This window comes from Adiantum capillus-veneris, chromosome 24 (assembly GCF_014529385.1).
Source record: "Adiantum capillus-veneris isolate H3 chromosome 24, ASM1452938v2, whole genome shotgun sequence".
Taxonomy (NCBI): Eukaryota; Viridiplantae; Streptophyta; class Polypodiopsida; order Polypodiales; family Pteridaceae; genus Adiantum; species Adiantum capillus-veneris.
This window is the reverse complement of record NC_140954.1, coordinates 45,045,022-45,067,496: the sequence shown is the minus strand read 5'-3', so window position 1 is coordinate 45,067,496 and position 22,475 is coordinate 45,045,022. Positions and strand designations below refer to the sequence as shown.

General features: G+C 40.7%; 1 protein-coding gene across 3 annotated transcripts in view; it reads right to left on the bottom strand.

Moving 5' to 3' along the window:
• LOC147426298 (PPR containing protein) overlaps window positions 1–11,013 on the bottom strand; it is a 44,105-nt gene extending 33,092 nt beyond the window's left edge. The window contains exons 1-2 of one of the 3 annotated variants that reach the window (XM_086498523.1): window positions 10,858–11,003; window positions 8,095–8,210 (exon numbers count right to left, since the gene is read on the bottom strand). The gene's annotated coding sequence lies outside the window, so the exon portion shown is untranslated. Of the gene's footprint in view, window positions 1–8,094; window positions 8,211–9,577; window positions 9,723–10,857 lie in introns of all 3 variants that reach the window. The other 2 variants (XM_086498524.1, XM_086498525.1) reach the window with 2 other exon arrangements.
• Between the last annotated feature and the right edge of the window lie 11,462 nt (window positions 11,014–22,475).

The following is a 22,475-nucleotide window of genomic DNA, read 5'->3' as shown; positions in this document are numbered from 1 at the left end:
TTTTGGGCATGCCTTGTAATCTTTAAATTAGTGGTGAGGGCCTCACTTCTCAGAGCATCTGGACGTAGAGTCTGAGAGTGAAACCCTAGCCACTCTCTTGTACTTTGAACTGATTAATATAAAAAGAAATACCGAAAGGGGCGTCAGTCTTTGGGGCCAATATCTCTAGGCACGGAACTCCGCCGGGCCAGTGCAAATCTATTGTGATCTGTGAATTGTTTTGAAGTGGTTTTTTGGTGCTGTCGCGATTGATTTTTGACTTGGAGTGTCCAAGTCTGTTACGGTGGTATCAGAGCACAGCTGATCTCTCTTCTATGGGAAATCTGATCCCCGAAATTTTTTTCCGCGGCACCTATGGCTTCAGGCAATGATCAGTCGACTCCCTCTGCATCTGGAGATGCGGGCAAGGATCACAACGAAGATTCCGGCAGAGAGTATGGCCCGCCTCGGCCTACTCAGGCGGAGCAAAGAGAGATGGAGCGTCGTCGATTGATTGGCGATGCAACAAAGATGATGCTCAATTTTGCCAAGGACCCGAAGATGGCAAAATATATGAACCAGACCTCTTTGGAAGAGGTACAGATGGAGTGGCAGAGAACCATAACACCACTCCCGAAACCCACTCTCAAGAAACCTTCTACCTCCAAGAAATATACGGAGAAGGAACTGGAGAACGTGGTTGATGCACGGATTGCTCAACTTTTCGACGTGCAAAAGAAAGACAAAAAAAAGCATGGCAAAAAGCAGAAGAAAGGCACTGACTTCCCAGGATATTTGGGTCGTCAGTCGACTTTTGACAAGGCAAAGAAACAGAAGAAGCGTGTTCGATTTGAAGGAGTACCCAGTTCTTCTTCTTCTTCTTCTTCTTCTTCTGATAGTTCTTCTAGCTCCTCGGATTCAAGCGAAGAAGACAGAAAAGGTAAAAAGCGAATCAAGAAACAAAGCTTCGGAAAGGGCAAGAAAAAGGCAAAGAAGGCTACATCTCGCCCAGAGACTGACAGTTCTACTGAGGACTCGTCTACAGACAGCTCAGATTCCGATGACGGAAAGTTTTATGCGAACAAGAAGAATTTTTACAAAGCCAACCAGTATGATTTTCTCGAAGATAAAAGCAAGAAAGTCCGAGAGTTTAAGGAAGGTGGCCACTCGATCAAGTTTCATACTTTTCAAGATACTCAAATGCTTCGAAGGCTTTGTCTTTTATACAGCAGTTTGACATCGCTTTCGCGGGAGGACGCTATTCAGAGCACTCCAAGATTCGGAGAGCTACCTCTTACCTTAAGGGGAATGCTCGTACTTGGTGGTCCACGCTTCTTTTAACAAGAGTGCGCCAGTTAAATGGCTGAAATTTAAGAAGCTTTTTATTTCTTCTTGGTTGACGCAAGAATATGAATGAGATGTACGAGCTGCTTGGAACCATCTTTGGATGACCAAGAAAGATACGATCAATGCTTATTGTGAAAGATTCTGGAGCTCTTTTCTACCCGCCTCTTCATTCAAGAAGATCTCGTTCAGAGAACAGATAGAGCGGTTTACCTTGGGTCTACCTACAGAGATTCGAGATCACTGCTTGGAACAGAAGTCAGCTTCTATTCAGGAGTTGATGAGTCATGCGAAGTGGGGCTTTGCCATTCACTCTAGCAGTCTGACCTACCCCATAGATGAGGCCATGACACAACGAGCCGAACAGACTTCTGGGAATGAAAGTAGAAAGAAAAAGAGCAACCCAGAGAAAAAGGATGCACGACCCAAGCTACTCCTGAGGAGAGAGCTCGCTTCATCAGAGAGGGGAAGTGCTTTGGATGCGGGGAACATGGACATATCTCCGCGAAGTGCGCTAAAAAGGCACAGAAAGAACAGAATGATAAAGACGACGACAAGCCTGAGAGTTCGAGAGCAGCTGAGGAACGTGGCAGAAAAGGCAGATAGAAAAACAGAACTGGTACCACATGGCGTGGGACCTGCACCAAATCTAATGAATGAAAGTACAAACTTTGCCGCTTTTGGGGCAAAGTGAAGGATCAGGAAGCTCTTTTGAAGGAGCCAAGGCCAACTTCTTTTCACTTGGAATTGGCCACTCGATTTGGAAATTACGCCCAACAGACTGACGCCACAGGCGGAGGTAGTTCGACTGGCACCCGGATGGGATGTTGCCATTACACCGAGCATTGTCAAACTTCGTTTGCAATGACAGGGGTGTTCAAGGCACACGAGTGACGTTCTACTCTGGATCCCTTGGTACCACAAGAACTACGCCGAGGTTGACTACCGGGCCGAGAAAGCGACTTTGATAAATGAAGGGCTTAGAGATTGTACTTGATGAACTTCAGTTTCTTACTCATTCTTTTGGGAGAGAACTGAACGCTGGATAAAGGTTGAATATGTTTTGACCTGATCAAAAGAAGGCCAAGGTTCCACACTCATGCCGATTGCTTTTCAGAGAGCCTGAAGATCAGACCATTGATCTGATACCCGGAAGCACGCCACCGAATCGGCCACCTTACCGTGTGAGCCGAGTACAGAATGAAAAGATTATGAACCCAGTGAAAGACCTCTTGGAAAAGGGTCTTGTCCAGCCTAGTACTTCACCGTATTGCTCTCCGGTGTTGTTGGTTTTGAAGAAAAACGGATCTTGGAGAATGTGCATCGATTATAGCGCTCTCAACAAAATCACCATTAAGAACAGATTTCCGATTCCTAGGATCGATGATATACTTGACAGGTTACAGGGATCCTCGTGCTTTAGCAGGATTGACTTGAAGAGTGGATATCATTAGATCGAGATAGCGCCAGGAGATGTCTACAAGACAGCTTTTCGGACGACTTTTGGGTTCTTTGAGTTTTTGGTGATGCCTTTTGGCTTAACCAATGCTCCTGCGACATTTAACCGGATGATGGCTTAACCAATGCTCTTGCAACATTTAACCGGATGATGGACAGGATTTTTCCAGAGTACAGGCTATTTGTTGGCACTTTCTTTGACGACATCATTGTTTTCTCCAAGAATAAGGAAGAACACAGAGATCATCTGCTTCAAGTCCTTCAGGCATTATGAGATCACACGTTAGTGATTAATGCAAAGAAAAGTGAATTTTTCCTACCAGAGATACACTTTTCGGGACACATTGTGTCAGCAACAGGAGTGCAAAAGGACCCGGCCAAGATAGAGACTATCCGTGATTGGCCCGATTTGAGGAATGTCCATGAAGTTAGAAGCTTCTTGGGACTGTGTTCGTACTACAGGCGGTTCATACGAAAGTTTGCAGAGGTTGCTTCCCCTTTGCATACCTTGACACAGAAAGGAGTACCTTTTTCGTGGAGACCCACAGAGGTGACTGCCTTTCGGACATTGAAAGAGAAATTGACTACGGGACCTATTTTGACTTTGCCGGACTTGCAGAAGTCATTTGAAGTATATTGTGATGCTTGTGGTCGTAGTCTGGGTGCGGTCTTGATGCAAGCAGGCCACGTCATAGCTTACGAGAGCCGTTTGTTCTCTAGGCCGGACATGACAGCACAGATCTATGAGAAAGAGCTTTTGGCGGTTATCCATGCTCTTACTCAGTGGCGGCATTACCTACTCGGAGCGGATTTTACTGTCTTTACAGACCATCAGAGTTTGCGCTACTTCTTGTCACAGAAGCAGCTTTCGGAAAAGCAGATGCGATTCACTTCCAGATTGTCCATGTGCAGGGACAGAAGAATGTGGTGACAGATGCTTTGTCTCGAAAGCCGTTGGTTCTGGCTATTTCCGCGATACATCATAGGAGCTTCGAAAATATGGTCGATCAGTATGCCACAGATACAGATTTTGTAGATATTTTCACACGGAAACGGGATGGGGAGACAGTAGCTGGATACTCCCTTCGGGAAGGCTACTTGATGAAAAAAGACTATGTTGTGCGTTACACAACCGTTGAGGGCAAAGGTTATGACTGAATGCCACTGTCCACCTTTTACGGGTCACCGCGGCATTGCTACCACCATGAACGGGGTAGAGAGATACTTCTTTTGGCCAAGACTCAAAAAGGATGTGGAAGAGTTTGTGCGCAGTATGCCAGAAGGTCAAGTTTGATAGGCGTAAGGCACATGGATTGTTACAGCCTTTACCATACCCACCCACCCTTGGGAAAGTATTGCAATGGATTTCATTTTTGATCTCCCGAGAACACAGAAAGATCACGATGATTTTCCGATTACATGGCACGTCTGAGACGATTGTCTCAGGCAGAGACCCCAGATTTATGAGTTTGTTTTGAAAGGCAATTTGGGAGGCACGCAGTTGCAGTTCTCGTCATCGTTCCACTTGCAGACTGACAGGCAATTTGAGATTGCCAATTCAGTGATTTTAGATTTATTGAAGTCTTGTATCTCGGATCAGAAGACTCAATGGGAAAAGAACTTACCTTTGGTGGAATTTGCCTACAATAACACGATACACTTTTCGACGGGGAAGACGCCATGTGAGATTGTTGAAAGTGCTGCGAAGGTTCCATCCTTCGTGAGCACGAAAGATTAGATATTTGAAGCGGATGAATATTCGCGAGATTTGGATACGGCTTTTGCCAAGGTTCGCGAGACTTTGCAGGAGTCTCAAGAACGACAGAAAAAGGCAGCGGATCGCCATCGTCGCGAGTTGAAATTGAAGGAGGATGATTGGGTGCTCTTACTTTTGAGAAGGCACGCCTACGAAAGAAAAAGGGAAAGGAGAGGCTTTTTCCAAAGCTTAGTATGCGATACTACGGACCTTTCCAGATCACTGACAAGATAAATGATGTCTCCTTCCAATTGAAACTGCCAGATACTTGGAGGATTCATAATGCATTGCATGTGAGTCTCTTGAACCCTGTTAAGGGTGATGTGCCTGATGATGGGGAGCCTAATGAGCAACCCGAAGTGGAAGAAAACGAGGAGATCCTTGTTCCTAAACAGATTTTGGCACATAACGATACGAAGAAAGGTGAAGTCCGAAGGCGGTTCTTGGTTTAGTTCAAGAACTTTCCTGCATTTGATGCGAAGTGGATGGAGGAGGAGAACCTAGCAGATACTCCTCGGATTGTGAAACTTTACCTCGATGTTTTGGTTTAGCATAGTCTACTCCAAACGGAACCCAGAAACTCAGATTGGCCAAAGATCTGGTGCAGTGGGATGCACAAGAGGGGAGTTACTCCGCTCCTTTGTCAACAGATGCCTCGATTTTGATACTAAAGTCACTGATGTCTCTTTGAGCTTTAGGGATACTGATAGCTGACAGTATTCTACTGGATGACTTTATGAAATGGAATTCCTGATAATGATACTAATTTGTTCTTGACTTCTTGTGAGTGCAGGAACTGATAGCCGAAATGACTGCAGCATTTTGGTCTGACTGATCTCGAATAGACATGGTTGCAATAGGGGTTAGTCAATCGGACATCGATGAGGTCCCGATTGGACCTAGATGTGATTGCTAGCTACATTGCCGATAAATGATGGTCTAAGATCCGAATGAATGTTGGATGTCATGTGATGTCGTGTGATGTGACTGTCGATTTTGTACATGTGCTAGATGTGTGTTCCTAGTACGTAGGTACTAACAGTCAGTGTCTGCTAAGACGGTTTATGGCTTTTGTCGGTTTTGCAGGCGTAATCGCGGTCGATTACAATGATTTCAAGAGGGGGGTATGTCACAAAGTGATGACGTGGCGGACAGCAGAAATTCCTGCAAACCCTAATTTCTCCCAGAAACCCTGATTTGCGGAAATCGTGGAGGCTTTATTGGCATTTTTTTAAAAAATTAGAAATGATGAGCGACGCGAATTTTGCTTTTTTTATTAAAAAAAAAAAGAGAAAAGACTCTCTAAGAGAGAGAGAGAGAACTCATGCTTTTTATTTTAAAAGCTTTTGGGGCTCTGCTTTTGGGCATCCCTTATAATCTTTAAATAGTGGTGAGAGCCTCACTTCTCAGAGCATCTGGACGCAGAGTCTGAGAGTGAAACCCTAGCCACTCTCTTGTACTTTGAACTGATTAATATAAAAAGAAATACCGAAAGGGGCGCCAGTCTTTGGGGCCAATATCTCTAGGCACGGAACTCCGTCGGGCCAGTGCAAATCTGTTGTGATCTGTGAATTGTTTTGAAGTGGTTTTTTGGTGCTGTCGCGATTGATTTTTGACTTGGAGTGTCCAAGTCTGTTACAGAAAAAGGCACTTCTACGCGTGCAGAGTGATCATAAAAGTGTACACGCAAAGAGAGGACCATTTCGAGAGCTTCATAGCTGAAAATAGAAAATTCAGCACAAAAATCAAGTGTACAGCAGTATGTTATGGGTCTACGATAGTGGAAAATCAGCAAATTCAAGTTTCTACATAAGTTCACATTCAATTCGGGTCGTTTCAATGCCAATTTCAAGCTCAGAAATTGGGGTATTTTGCTGAAATTTCAAAAATTTTGAAATTAATTTCAGAAAATTAAGCGAGTTGAATCTCGTATGCATTTGGGGGTTTTGCTGAATTTTGATAATTCACCCAAAATTGTCCCTAGCAATGCGTTAAAAGGCTATTTTTTATGCAATTTGTGGCACATTGAACTCAAAAATATGGGGGTTTTGCGTTTCGAAGTGAAATTGTTGCAATTTCTTATCTTCAAATAAAAATTGGTGCTGAATTTTCAGGGCTGTTTCTGAAATTGATGTTTTGACACTGTGAAATTTGCCAAATTGATGACATTTTGGGTCTTTTGGCATATATATAATCAGTTGAGGTGCTAAATTTGTGTCATTACAAGTTAATTTCAGCACTTGCTGCTTGTACTTGGGTGTTTTATTGGTCTCTCGTGGTAACACATGGCCTCCAACAGCGATAGTAGCAATCTCTTGCACATTAAAAAGTTGAAAGGCGCCCATAACTTTGCTATATGGAAGAAGCAATGTTACAATGTTCTCTTGCAGAAGAGACACACGAGGCCAATTAAGGAAAAGGGGATAATGTCACAAGACGAGAATAGAAAAGAACAGACCGAACAAACTTTTAGCACTTCAATAACAACTGAACTGAAAGAGAGAGACAACATGCAACACGGAGTGGCGGAATTCCACCCCAGAGAGTATTGACCCCAAACCTTGGTGCCCCTTTCGGTATTCCTTTATATCGCATCAACCCAGTACAAGCCGATACTCTAGACTCTACACCTTCTCCAAGAAGCATACCAGAGAATGAGCCCTGACCTCATATTTAAAGGCCCTTGGCTTGAAAAGCAGTTACAGTGAAAAGCTTCAAACTCAAAAGCAATTGGTCCAAAAAGTACTAGCACCAAAATCTGTCAACGCGTTTTGCGAAAATTCGTACAACTGCCACGTCGGCACTGTCAACTCGTTTTGCAAAAATCTGCCATGTCAAGAATTTCAGGGTTGTCTGTACAACTGCCGCGTCATCAGTCCACGTGTGTGTGTGTGTGTGTGTGTGTGTGTGTGTGTGTGTGTGTGTGTGTGTGTGTGTGTGTGTGTGTGTGTGTGTCCTGCTTTATTTTAATGTCTTTATGTCACTTGGGTCTCATCAAACGAGGTCCCCATAAGTTGATAGGACTTCTTCTTCTACTGTTGCTTGTTTTTCTTAGGGTTTAGGCCCTTTGGAAGGGACCTGCAAGTCGGCTCCGTTCTTCAGTGGCTTGACACGTCATCAGTTTGTGACAGATAAAACCAAAGGGTATGGATAATGACGAGTGGGAAGAGATGAATGAGCTTGCACACTCTACGATTATGCTTTCTATGTCTGATTCTCTTTTGTTCAATATCAGCAAAGAAGAGATGCATGGAATATGTGGAAAAGGCTTGATGATTTGTATGCTCCCGAATTGACAATTTACCTTGTTTTATTATGTCCAACTCACATAAGAGGTCTTTGTCTCCTCTGTTATCAGAAAGGCTCATGGATCTTCGTATGAAGGAAGGCACTTTGATGTCAGTGCATTTGAATGAGTTTGATTCAATTTTCAACCAACTAACAAATTTTGAGTTCAACATTGATTATGAATTTAAAGCTACGTTTTTGTTATGCACATTGCTTGAAAGTTGGGACACTTTTAGGACAACTTTGAGCAACTCAAATGCCACACTTACATATGCCGATGTGGAGAATTTCCTTCTTACAGAAGAGATGAATAGGAAGAATATTGTTGCAAATAGTTCTTCCAATGCTTTGAATGCAAGAGGCAAGTCCCAACAAAGGAAAAAACCTGAAAACAGAAAAGCCTGCAGTAAATCTCGTTCCAAAAAGGATCTACAATGCTACCATTATGGTAAGAAGGGACACTAAAAGCAGGAATGCTATGAATGGAATAAAGAGAAGAGCAAGAAGAGTGATGACAGCAACAAGGATAAAGATAAAGGCAAAAGTAGCATGAAGATAGAGGAATGCAATGTAGTCAATTGTGACAGTGATAAAAGTGAAATTCTTTACGCTTCTTCTTTTGATACACATTTCTTGGTTGTTGATTCAGATGTTGACATGCACACTTGCATACTTGATTCTGATGCTTCGTTTCATGTAACACCTCACAAAGAGTGGTTCTTTGAGTATAGAGGTAGAAAACTTGGCATTATTTACCTTGGTGACAACTATGCATGTTACATTGATGGAATTGGCATTGTGCAATTGTCCTTTGTTGATGGTTCGATGTTCAAGCCAAAGCTGATGACTTCTATCGACAAGAAAGAACCCAACTCTTTCATCACTCTGAAGAATCTACAAAAAGAGATCAAGTGCCAATTGTACCGGCAATTGGCTAGTGTGGGACATGTTCCAATCCCCAAACAACGAAAGTCAAAAGTCTTTTCCAAGTTACTTGGATAGAAAGCATGCTTTTTCCAATTTGGTGGCCAAGGATGCTCATCTCGATGCATTTGGTGGTCAGGGTACCCGCTAGATTGCTTTCAGAAATGCCATAGAGAGTCAATTGAGCACGATGACGAAGACTTGGACGACACAAAGCAGAAAGAAGACGAGATTCAAAGACGACAAAAGATGAGAGCAGTATCTAGCAAATATAGAGGGCGTTATAATAGCTCATAGGAGGATGATGATGAGAACAAGGAAATCAATGGGTTTCCTACAACTTTTGGGACTACTTTAGAACGAACAGGTAGTTGTCTTTTATGGGCAACAAAGTATGATTACTTGGGGCCACACGAGCAAAGAAAGACTTCAAAACGGAGGACGGAGCATCACATTTAATACATTCTCAAGATTCCAAGATACGAATAAGGCATTGGCCTTTATTCGGCGGTTTGATATAGCTTTCTCAAGAGGCAACTTCATGAAAGATTTCAAAGTGCCGAAGGTCGCCTCTCATTTGAAAGGCAATGCACTTGGTAGTCAACACTTTTGTAGCACGGACAAGCACCTCACAATTGGGTGGGATCAAGCGACTCTTTTTATCATTCTGGTTGACACCAAAGTACAAGCCAAAGTTTTGGCAGCTTGGACTCAGCTCCACATGACAGAGTGACATAGTTCAAAGATTTTGAGACAATTTTCTACTTGTAGCTTCTTTCATGATGGTATCTTTGAAAAAACACATGGAGAGAGTTTGCCATGGCTTACCAGACAAGCTACAGAGCTACTACTTGAAGCAGAAGTCCTACAGCATCCTGCGACTTATGGACCATGCTTTGGACAGCTATTCCTTACTTACACGCTCCTTAATATCTCAAACAGGTGCTCCAACATCCACATCAACAGAGATAAACTTCCAACGGAAAGAAGAATGGAAAAAAGTTAGTGCAGCAAAAGTGTTATGGTTGCAAGAAGGTCAAGCACATTTTGGCAAAGTGTCCAAAGAAAGAGAAAAAGCATGCAGACAAGCCGGAGACATCGAATGCGACTAAAGAGCGAGCTACAAAGAAGGACAAGAAGAAGGTAGGACTTGCAAAAGATTCCATGGGGAGGCCCAAGGATAACAAGGAGGAGTACCGAGCTCTGCAAAGTGTGGAGAAAGGTCAAAGGGCCTTGACCTTCTTCGACAACAGAGCCAAGGACAAGGACCTCTCGTGCTAGGGGCTCATAATGCAAGACAATGTACAAGCATGATGTGCAATCTAGTTATTTCCATGCTATACTATATTGGGGGCGTAGTATTGTGTAAATGGCCTCAAGACTTTGTTTCTCTTGCTATATGAGAAGCGGATGCTTCTTGTCATACAAGAACGGTGAGAGGCAGGTACATCTCTAGTCCTTGCTATGACAACCATTGTGTGACCTAGGGATACTCTGATCCTCCATCTCTCGCCTCAGCCAGCTTTCTAGAAACCTCAAGGGGTCTATATAATAATATATCAGATGACATCTCTCTGCATCTGTCTAGAAGACGGAATGCTAAAATAGGGTCCCCCACTGTCATGGGTGGTGCAACAAACTCAGCTTGAACAATATCATGAGATACTGGTGTGACTTGAATGTCAAAAAGCCACCCGATCGTCTGGGGCTCATAGAAGTGCTCCTGGAATTGCTGGCAAATGGTAGGACAAATACAAAAAAGGCATATACACTGAGAAAACATTTGGTGATCTGAAGGAGACAAAGATCGACCAGCACAAAAACAAGACAAAGCAGGGTTCGCAGATTCCAAAAATGGAGCTGCAGTCAAGATATACATGAAATTGCCCCCTTCTTTAGGAAGCAGAAGAGCTTAGATCCGAAGCTACATGCAAGAAATACATTTCCTTCTTTAAGTGACAAGTAGCTGAGGGTATCGCAAAACGCTGCGCGCATACAGGGGCAGGCAAGCTCAAGCAGGTAGAGAAGCTGTTTCGTGTGTGTGTGTGTGTGTGTGTGTGTGTGAGAGAGAGAGAGAGAGAGAGAGAGAGAGAGAGAATGATGGGCACCTGGTTCTCAAAATTTGAATTGAACCGAGTTCGCGGGTTCCGGGGCTGGCACCTTAGGTACTCGCCATCGCCAAGCCTGCCTGCTGTTGCCGAGCCTACTTTTTGTCACTGAGGAGAGATTTCTTTTTTTAACGTCATCGTGCTATAGTGTCTAAACCACATAAGGTGTTTAATGAAAATCTAGTCTTCAATAAAGATATGGGCATTGGGCAATGGCTAGCTAGTAGTTACGCCTAACACCATTGTGAGATCCACAGTCCTCATCATTAATTGACACTTCCCTAGGGAGGTGGGATCAATGGCCTACATTAGGCGTCACGAGGTGGGTGCAATTCGGGCCATCCGATCACTTTTTGAACTAGGTGTGAACTACGTGTGAACTCGGGAGGTATGTGCACCAAACCAAATTTGGTGTGAACTCGATGTGAACCAAGTGTGAGCTTGGGAGGGTATGTATACGTCACCAAATTTGGTGTGAACTCAATGTGAACTAAGTGTAGACTTATCCCAACGATGTATTCTATAAACTTAACACACACACCTTTCAATGAGTATGTGACAGCTTAGTGGTTAGAATCAATCTCTAAACTTCACACACACACACACACACACTCTCTCTTTTCGACGAGTGCGCGATAGCTTAGTGGTTAGAGTCAATCTCAAGGGGGAGAGAGGGAACAAGTTCAAGCCCCGGACCTGAAAACGTGGAATCTTTTGCATCCCCTAGGCAATCCAGCGGTTCGCGATCAATCGACGATCGTGAGCCATTGATCCCACCTCCCAAAAGGAGGTGTCAATTATTGACATGGATCCGCAATACGAGACTTCACTGGGAATGTCGAAGAGACTCAAAGGCCCAAATTTCCTACATTCTTTTCGAAATCGCGAGGACATCCATGCGCTCAAAGGCCGATGCTCTAACATTGATGTCCGCACATGATTTGTGATCGTGCTTGGGAAATATACATGTAGAGATATGAGTTTTTAAACCGTCGATCAAATAGTCTGTGATGCCTAAAGACTTGCATGGCTAATTGTCCAACATTGATCCCATGATATGGTCTTTAGAATGGTCCCTCGTGACTATTTGGCGTGCGGGGTTCCATAAAGGGGATTTATGATTCTAATCAGTGGTTGCGGACCATGGAGAATCTTGCATGGATCTGTATGTTGGCTCGAAAAAATAAAGGCGATGCTTAAAAAGGAAAAATCAAAGCTCCTTTTCTCGTTTTTGGTATTGAAGCCACTTATCAACTAAACTTTGCCAAAAAATGGCCAAATTACTTTTCAAAGGCATACTTTTGTGGATGAACACAAAAAAAGAATTGAGTTCACCGCTAGTGTGCCATCCACAACCACCGCATGGATTCCCTCTTTGTCGATAGATTGCTAGGGTAAGCTAGGCCGCCACCCCTAGTTCACCTTTACTTAACCATCGGTTTACAGCTAGTTCACCACACTAACACAACAACCCCTTGTCCCACAATCATGACCCCTAACCTCAACCATTGATCCCTTCTCGACCATCTCATGCCATTGAGAGATCAGGGGAGTCATGTATTGATATGTGTAGGACACATAGAGAGAGAGAGAGAAAGAGAGAGAGAGAGAGAGAGAGCTCAACACCAAATATATCCATGGCCTTTATGATTAGGTTTTGTTATGTGTGTGTTGGAATATCAATCTATATACTGTATTCACAATTTGAACAATACATTTAAAAAGAGAAATGACAAAGACAATTAAAAGTGATCATGTACATATATTTTTTATTATGTACATTTGAAATGGAATTTTGATGTTTTATTTACATCTAAAAGATAAAATTAAAGTCTCAATAGTAGAAGTAGCCAAAATTTGGTCAAACAGCACTTGAATTCAAAGATAAAAGAAGTCAGAATCCTTACCTCCAACCATCTTGAAAACAAAAAAATCATCAGCAATTTTGTTTAGTCATGGAATTCAAGTATCGGACGGACCATCCAACAATTGTCATCCATATCCATCTTATCACTACATTCAAATCCCATGTATGTCTTTGGTAGCAAAGATTAATTACTTGGAAAAGCCACAATTGTCAAAGCCTATTTCTAGCTAGGCATGAGGAGGAATATATAAATTTTTTTCCATTAGTCAAGGTAGATAACACAATTTTTTTCAAGGCTATGATAGCTACCTCCCAAGCAAGGTTTTTTAGCATTGTGTTTAAGAACACTACTACTCCTGGTGGAGAAATTAAGTTATACTTGAGAACCCACTAATAAACAGGTTTATATGTTGTTATATTTTCGGTGTCATATGCCTTCTCCATACACCATTATCTTATACTTTTCAAAAAATCCCTTTTAACGGCATAGGTAAACAATTATGTACTATGTGAACAATATATGATTAGTCACATGGAAAATTGTATTAGAGACATTTCTTAACCGCTACTATGATGAATGTCTGAAGACTGAAACGACAACATTCTTTCTTCTGTCTAAAAAAGTAAATAAGCCCCAATTTTGTGATAAACAATTTGTTAGGAAGACAAACAAAACCCAAATTATGTAGTGTAAGGAGGAGGAGGATGAGTCAACGGTTCCAGTATATGCTTGTATTCCCGCCATAAGAGTGGCCGTTGTGAAGAATTTGTCGATAGATAACTTTGAGATTGTGTATTCCTTACCAAATTTGCAAGGTATCACCACCTTTTTCTCCTTTTTATGGATGGTGGCACAACAGATGTACAATGGTCGTGTGCTTGCTTAAGCCTTCGTGTGCAATTTTGTTGTAGCAAAAACTTAAGTATAGAAGGATAAGCACCTCCCCCTGTGGGCCCTCTGGTGTGTCGAAAAAAAAAAAAAGGACGAGCTTATATTGAAGAAAAGTGTTCTTCAGTATAAATGGATGAGCCATAATGCCGAAGAGAGTTCTTCAGAGTTGCAAGTACATGGTATGGAGAAGATTGAGAAGGTGAGCATTGTTGTGTGTAGAAATATGCAGATTAAGTTCTCGCAAGAAGCTCTTCAAAATACCATGGGGCATGTGTAAATGTGTGTTAAGAGGAGCAATACTACTATTGTGTGTATCCAGCTAGACGCCGAAATCAATTTTTTCTAGGCAACACGGTCGTCACAATAGTCAGCTACTGTATGGAAGGTGTGTGTGTAGGTGTTTTTAACTTATATAACAAGACATAAAGGAACTTTTACATTCAAAAGACAGTTGGCTTTAGAGAAAAGGTAAAAATTAGTACAAAAGCAACTCAATCTTAGAATTATCTTTGTACATGGCATATGAGAATGAAGCCACATTCCAGTATACAATGATGTTGATCCAATAAAGAATTACTTCCCAAGGGGTAGGAGCAAGTGTACTATCTAACAGGCAATAGCTTTGAGCAAAAAAAATTCCAAGAAAGTATAGAGTTCTCACCTGCATTCATCCAAACAAAACAACAAATTAGCGCCCTCACCTTTTTATAGGCCTTTGAGTTGCTCAACGACAGTAGACGCCCCACGATCTGATTCTTTAGTGGCTACAAGTTCCCAAGCGGCTTCATGGCCAGTCCTGCTCTCGTACTGAGGTTTGAGAGGGAGAGAGTAGGTGTACGCAGTAGGCCGCGGTGTGTGATAATACAGTCAAGCTAGACAAATAGAGCAAGGGCGTGAAAAAGTCAAGTCTTGCTCGTGTTTGAGAGAGAGAGAGAGAGAGAGAGAGAGAGAGAGATTGCATGTAGGTGTACGCAGTACGCTGCGGTGTATGGTACTAGAGTCAAGCAAGACAAATAGAGCAAGGGCGTGAAAAGTTAGGGTATTCATGAAGGCAACATTCTATGCATAATAGGCCTAAGGGTGGGTACCCATATAAGGGTAGATGCAAGACGTATATCCCCCCAAAATATATTTATTTTTTTGTAAATTAGACTAAGGTATATAGTATCCTTTGCGAGGAACCAAAAAATATTAATTATATATATTTTAAGCTGATGTATAAGTATACATGTGTGTGTGTGTGTGTGTGTGTGTGTGTGTGTGTGTGTGTGTGTGTGTGTGTGTGTGTGTGTGTACCCGCCCTATCCTAAGCACCATACACAATGGGTCGATAGTAGGCCCATTGTGAATGGGCCTACTACCTAATTATAGAAATGAGTTTATTATGGTCAAAATGTAAGCCAGGCCAGTCGTTTTGAGAAAGGGATTGTGTGATCCTATTAATTATGTCCTTTCTTTTGAAACCATTAAGGCAAAACTTATTAACAAGTATCTTGATATCTTCCCAAGCCAAGAAGCAGGTTGAAGATGAGTATACTATAAGGTATAGGAGGCTGATATGAGTACTAAGAGCTGCTTTATGTGGTCGGTTGATGTTCTTTTCTAGGAATTCAATAGGCGGAATATCTAAAAGGTCTCTTTTTTTTATCATAGTTACCTACACACGGGTTATGTAGGCTAATTGTAAAGTTAAGGAACTGAATAGAAGCGGCAAACAAGCCTGTTGCGGAAGTAAACCCACGCTTGAAGGTTGGTTCAATTTTCAAGCAGTTAGGATAGATTTGATTAATCTCATCCGAGAATAATCGATTATTGAGGTTTAATAAGTCATCCATATATCTATAGGTATGAATAAAAAATGAGAGTTTATGATGATTACTTTTGTCACTCGAGGTTTTAAGAAACCATTTGTATTCAAAGAAGGCTAAGTATAGATTACACATTACAGGAGAGCAGGAAAATCCCATGGGAATGCCCTGGCTTTGATTAAGGCATCGTCCTCCAAAGAGAATTGTACAGTTATCAAGTACCCAAGATATGTTATTGAATAGTTTTACTTCATCAAAGTGAAGTGGATGAGAAGATTGTGATTTTTTAATCCACCTGGGCTTTCTGGAAAGCGTTAAAATACCCATTAATCCTAGCATTCTTGAAGGCTAGCTTAATCATTTGATACAGAACATCTTTCAGTCCTAATTCTCCTTCCAAAGGTATATTCTCATAGCAATGAGTAATATCTGTTGTGAAGAGATGAAAGATTTTTTTGGGTAGGTTTAGAGAAACCACAATGGCATTTTTTACCATCCAAAATGGGTTATAGTGAATTTGAAGAAAGTTAGAGCAGATTCTTTGTTTAGAGGCACATACATTTTCAAATTCTAAAAGAATAAGATCAAGGCAAAGGGTAATATCTTTAGTAATGTTAGAAAAAATACTATTCGAGATATCAGATATCCATCTAAATTTATGTCTATTTAACTTATAGGTAGGAAATAGACAAGAAGTTTGGTATCTTGAATAGAATATCCTATACTTTTTAGATGTTTTGAAATACTATAGGTGACTACATATGGGGAAGTATTAATTGGCGTGAATTCCTTTCCAGAAACCTAGATTGAGCTGCATTTCAAGCCAAGTTTTTGCATATAAGAGTGGGACAATTGGAGCTTTTATCAAGTCCAACAATAAACCACTTATGTGAAAGTTTTTGAAAATCGTCAGCTAGTTGTGGTGTGATCCAAGAGCTATTAGTAGACATCCATTGAAATGGTATATTTGAGATTTTTTCAAAGAAGCATTTTTCAACCAATTCAATGAAGTCTAATAGGATTGTCTTCTCCAATTGGAGAGTACTGACAAGGTCAGTTAAACAGCTAAGCAAAGCTAGTAAAGCAAGATATGGGTTTTTAGGAAAAGTAGGTATGTGATTCAGTCCTTTTGCAAGGATTTTTTGGATTGTGGTATTTTCAATGAGATCTAGATTACAAGTACATACATGTAAGCCATAAGTATCAAAATCTTTGCAGTATTGGACAAAGTTATCACAATCACACTCTGGCATAGTGCTATGTCGTAAGAAATCATTATTGTAGAGCATATTTTTAATAGGTTGTTGATATTTCCAACCAATAAGAACATTATCAAATATATCATGGTCTCCAAATAATAAGTCAAAACATTCACAAAAAAGTATTTTAGGGTGTACCAAATCCAGAAGTACATTTTCAAACAAACAGTGTTCGTAAATATTCTTTTTGCCAGATGTCTTTTTGGTGAGAGACAATCTTCCGCAAGGGCCAATAGCAACCTACACAATCATAAGTGATCATAAGTCAAGAAGGTGTCTGATAGGGGTGTTCCTACCTCTTCCCAGGTGAATCTACGAGATTTTCCTCTAGAAAAATTAGAGGAGGAGCTGGGTGTCAGGAATGAAGTGAAAGAATTAGGGGTGGCAAGAGAGTTGAGTCTTTTCAGTGAGGGGGAATCATCATCATCAATACAAGGCTTAAGAAGACTGGTGATAATCTTAACACCCTTGTAGTTTGCCTAGGTAGTTAAATACTTCCCAAGTTCATCCGCTTTCAGTTCTTTGAGGATATCTAGCATCAGCCCACGAAAAATGTTGAAAGCCATTTGAGCAATAACTAATTGTTTGGCCTGGCCACCAAGCCAAGAGTAGATGAGAGATAGATGATTGCCAGATGTCTTTTTGGTGAGAGACAATCTTCCGCAAGGGCCAATAGCAACCTGCACAATCATAAGTGATCATAAGTCAAGAAGGTGTCTTATAGGGGCGTTCCTACCTCTTCCCCGGTGAAGCTACGAGATTTTCGTCTAGAAAAATTAGAGGAGGAGCTGGGTGTCAGGAATGAAGTGAAAGAATTAGGGGTGGCAAGAGAGTTGAGTCTTTTCAGTGAGGGGGAATCATCATCATCAATACAAGGCTTAAGAGGACTGGTGATAATCTTAACACCCTTGTAGTTTGCCTAGGTAGTTAAATACTTCCCAAGTTCATCCGCTTTCAGTTCTTTGAGGATATCTAGCATCAGCCCACGAAAAATGTTGAAAGCCATTTGAGCAATAACTAATTGTTTGGCCTGGACACCAAGCCAAGAGTAGATGAGAGATAGATGAAAGTCCATCAGTTTTTCAGGAAAGAGCTGGTCCAAATGATTGAGGATAAACCAGATGGCATGGTCAAACCACATAATGCTAGATTCGCATGAAGCTTTCGGGGTCAACAAATTTACAAGCACATTTAACATAAGGTCAAAAAACATTCCAGATGGATTCTACGTAGAAATCATGATTACTTTTAGCAAATTCCATATTCCCTTTTGTCCTTATGTATAGACCTGTATTAGAGGAGCACTTAGAGTGGTCTATCACGTTTGAGGTTGAAGGGAGCTTTGATGAGTTCTCCTTTATCTAAGAATTGGCCTCCTTTCATATTTTTGAGTCTACAATCCTCAATAGTGGCACTCGGGAGGTTAGCCAAATAAACCCAAGTTTTGCTAAGAATAGGTGCCAAGAAAGCTTTGTTAGGTAGAACCCAGAGTTGATGGTCCACACCAAAGGATTCAATTTCAATCTGTCTAATAGGAAGGAAAGGAAAAACCTTGGGTACCATCTCTAAATGGTTTGAGTCACTTAGGGAGCAAAGATTGCTTTGAAATTCCTTGACAGCCTCAAGAGCTACACTATCTCTGCAAAATATTCCACCTATTTGAGGAATAGATGGGGCAGCAGGGGCGCTGATAAAGGATGGGTTGAGCCCACACAAATTTTTCAAAAAGTTAGATAATTTTTCTCTAGAAGAAGAAAATAAGGCAAGCTCTTGCTGATATTGTATAGAATGTATAGGCAATTGGACTATATACTGGGAAATCATATTCACTCCATCTTTGGAGTCCTTGTCCAAGGTAGCTAGAATCTTGACCCAATCATTAAAGGACAACATGTGTAAGATAGACAGATTTTTGTCAGAAGATAGAGCCGACTCATATATTAATTAAGAAGCATCCAAACTGCCTATACATCTGAGGACAAGAGAGGTAACCACCACAGAGAGGGGCTCAGAAGATAGTTACAGGCCTTGCGAGAGAGCAAGGGTTTGCAATAGACAAAATTAGTTAGTAAGTCATGGATTATTTGTGGTAATAGGTAACACAAAGTTTGGCCCGTCTAGCCAAAAAAGGTCTAGTTCTAATAGCTAGGGTATATTTAGGGGATCTTTCCTTTAGGTAAAATCTAATTTGTTCTAAAATCCTTGTATGTTTTGGTCGTGGTTTACCTTCATGCAAGCTGTCAACTTAAAATGTTTGTGATCCTGAAAGAAAGTATATATAAGATTAGTCCAGTAGTTTGGGCCTGCAATCCTTAAACCGGAAAGGTCAGAGACCATGTTAGCCGTGAGCAGGAAACCAGAATCTTTGCCTATGGAGGACCACCTAACACCAGCCAACCAATCAACGATTTAAAGGTAGTGGGTCCAAACATAAAACCAAGAAACAAGAAAAATTCTAAAGCCAACATCCTGGTTTTTCCAAACCTTATGTATAGGACGTGTGTGTAGGTGTTGTAACTTATATAATAAGACATAAATGAACTTTTACATTCAAAAAACAGCTGGAAAAAGTAATACAAAAACAACTCAGTCTTAGAATTATCTTTATACATGGCATATGAGAATGAAGCCACATTCCAATATACAATGATATTGATCCGATAAAGAGTTACTTCCCAAGTGGTAGGAGCAAGTGTACTATTTGATAGACAATAGCTTTAAGAAAAAAAAATCCAAGAAAGGATAGAGTCCTCACGTGCATTCATCCAAACAAGACAACAGATTCGTTTAGCCTTGGATTTGTATTACAAGTGTCAATGGACTATATTAGTTATTATCCTTGTCTAACTTACAACTCCTTTTAACTTAAAACCACTATCCAAAGTGTTTCTGTCTTTTAGTTCTTTAGTTTTTAATTTGACAAAAGTTTACTATCTCATTTATTGGCAGTAATTGTATGTGTGGTTTCTATATAGACCAGTTTTTTATAAGTCCTTAGTTAAATATATAACATATATATCATTTTGATCAAAAGGTCATTACCCCTTTTGATCCTAGTGTCCTATTTCAACCCATAGGTTAGTTTTTCAAATTTTGTTTTGCCATATTTTTATGCCCAAAATCCTAAATGTCATAAAGCATTTAACAACTTGAGATTAAGCAAGGATATCTAGATGTCTTAACCATAAGGCAATACCCAAGATTTATGATTAAGCAAGGATATTCAGAAGCCTTAACCATAAGGCAATACACAAGCTAAACAATTGTTTTGGGTCCTAGCCCACAATGATGAAATGGCCAATATCCTACCATAAAAAAACCAGAAAACCATAAGTTCACAACGTGATTAGTTTATAGATTACAAGGTCATTAATCCTTCAATGAACAAAATTAATATTACAAGCCATATTTTTTATCAACCTTTCAACAACCCGATTCATGTTCAATATGCAGTCGCTATACAATATATATAAAAAACCAGTCGATAACTCAGTTTAGCAAAATAATAATAACTCATCCTATTTTATGCTCAATATGCAATTGCGGCATAGTAAGAAAACTTTCCTACAAAGAATCGATTCATGCACAGTATGTAATCCTAGCATAATATCTTAAAAAACCCAGTAAATAGCCAGTCAACAACTACGCAAACAACATACAATACCTAGACTTTATCAAAGTAATATGACCGACATGTGTTGGTAGTTCAACAACCTCCATTGCGGCACAATATTAAAGCTCTCACACCTCACTTTGAAAAACACATGCAGAGAAAGAATACCCACAAACTAAGTGAGGGGCTCAAAGCGCCCTCACCTTTTAATAGGACTTTTGAGTTGCTCAACAACAGTAGACGCCCCACGATCTACTTCTTTAGTGGCTACAAGTTCTCAAGCGGCTTCATGGCCAATCCTGCTTTTGTACTGAGGTTTGAGAGGGAGAGAGACTGCATGTAGGTGTATGCAGTAGGTTGCGCTGTGTGGTAATACAATCAAGCTTGACAAATAGAGCAAGGGTGTGAACAAGTCAAGTCTTGCTCGCGTTTGAGAGAGAGAGAGATTGCATGTAGGTGTACGCAGTAGGCTGCGGTGTATGGTAATGCAGTCAAGCAAGACAAATAGACCAAGGGCATGAAAAGTTAGGGTATTGATGAAGGCAACATTCTATGCATAATAGGCCTAAGGGTGGATACCCATGTAAGGGTAGACGGGAGAGGTATATCCCCACCAAAATATATTAATTTTTTTGTAAATTAGACTAAGGTATATAGTATCGTTTGCGAGGAACCAAAAAAAATAAATTTATATATGTTTTAAGTTGTTGTATAAGTATCCATGTGTGTGTGTTTGAGTGTATAACAGTAGCAGACGAAGTCTGTTTCTCTTTTGTTTTTCGTACAATATTCCGCCTTCGCAAGTGCACTAAGACCAAAATGGCATGTCAAATAATTTTAGGGAGTTGAAAAATAAAAATAAAAACCTCCTATCGATAGGGTGCATTTCCATAGGTAGTTTTCTTGTCTTGTCATATTCACCGAGGGTAGTTAGGAAAAAATTGTTCAAGATCAATTTAGGACCTTGTAAAGTGTGTCCTATAAAAACTTTTTTTCTTTTGAGATCATTAAAAATATATATAGTGATAGGGTTAATCACTTAGGTTTTGGTTAATGTACTCTGTGTGTGTGTGTGCGCACGCACGTGCGCGTGTGTGTGTGGATTGGGTGGATCAAGCTAGTAATAATGTAACTTGTATAGAGAGTAGCCAATCCAATTCTTAGGGTATGAATACCCATATCCTGACAAAAACCGTTTGATTGAAATCAGGATAAATTGGAGTAGCTACATTATTATTTAATATATTATCTAATTCCAATTGTTAAGTATGGCACTAGTCCAACCAAAGACTAGTAGGGAAAAGGAGTGTGTGTTTAAGTATGAAAACCCTTCATAATTGAACCATACTTAGACAATCGTATTAAAAATATAATAAATAACAATATTTTAAAAACAGATGTCATAAAACTCGATTAACATTTCATATACACCAATACATCATTCTGTATCTAATGGATAATACAGTCATTTAGATTTTAAAAAATGATCTTTGATCATTGATATCTTAATGTTGTATCTTTGTGTGTCTATCCGGGATGAACTTCCACTACATCTACCTGGCGAAGGATCCAGCTATTGCCTGCATTCATACAAAAGCATTCAGTTAGAATTGGCTATGCTTGTGCGTATTACAGGTGTCAGAACTGGGTCCAGTTGTTATCCATGTCACGCTCTGTAGAATTAGTTTACAGCTTACCCTACGGACTGTTGGAATTAGGGTTGTAGAGAAACACACACAGCTTGGAGAAGACGAAGGAAGCTCAAGGCACACAATAGAGAGTATATTACTTAGTGTGCAATGGAAAGATAGATAGCCCTAGAGTGATGGGCGTATATACAATGCACGGGGGAAAAAACCTCCTAAAGAGGGAAAAAATGCCCCGGCGGTCCTAGTGTGTTCACACACATCGCTACCACATGTATATGGTAACAAATCCCCCCTGGAGTGATGCGGTGAACGAGAGCTGGCACATGAGTAAAGGGAAGTGCCATGCCCTGAGGACAGGATCAGTCCACAAAGGGGAGTAAGCCCAAAGCTTTGCGGAAAGCTTCAAGCTTCTCACGAGACAATGCCTTTGTGAAAAGATCTGCAAGGTTGTCCTGTGTTGGCACATAAGCCAAGCTGATCTCTCCTGCTGAGAGCCTTTCCCTGACATAGTGGTAATGCACCTCAATGTG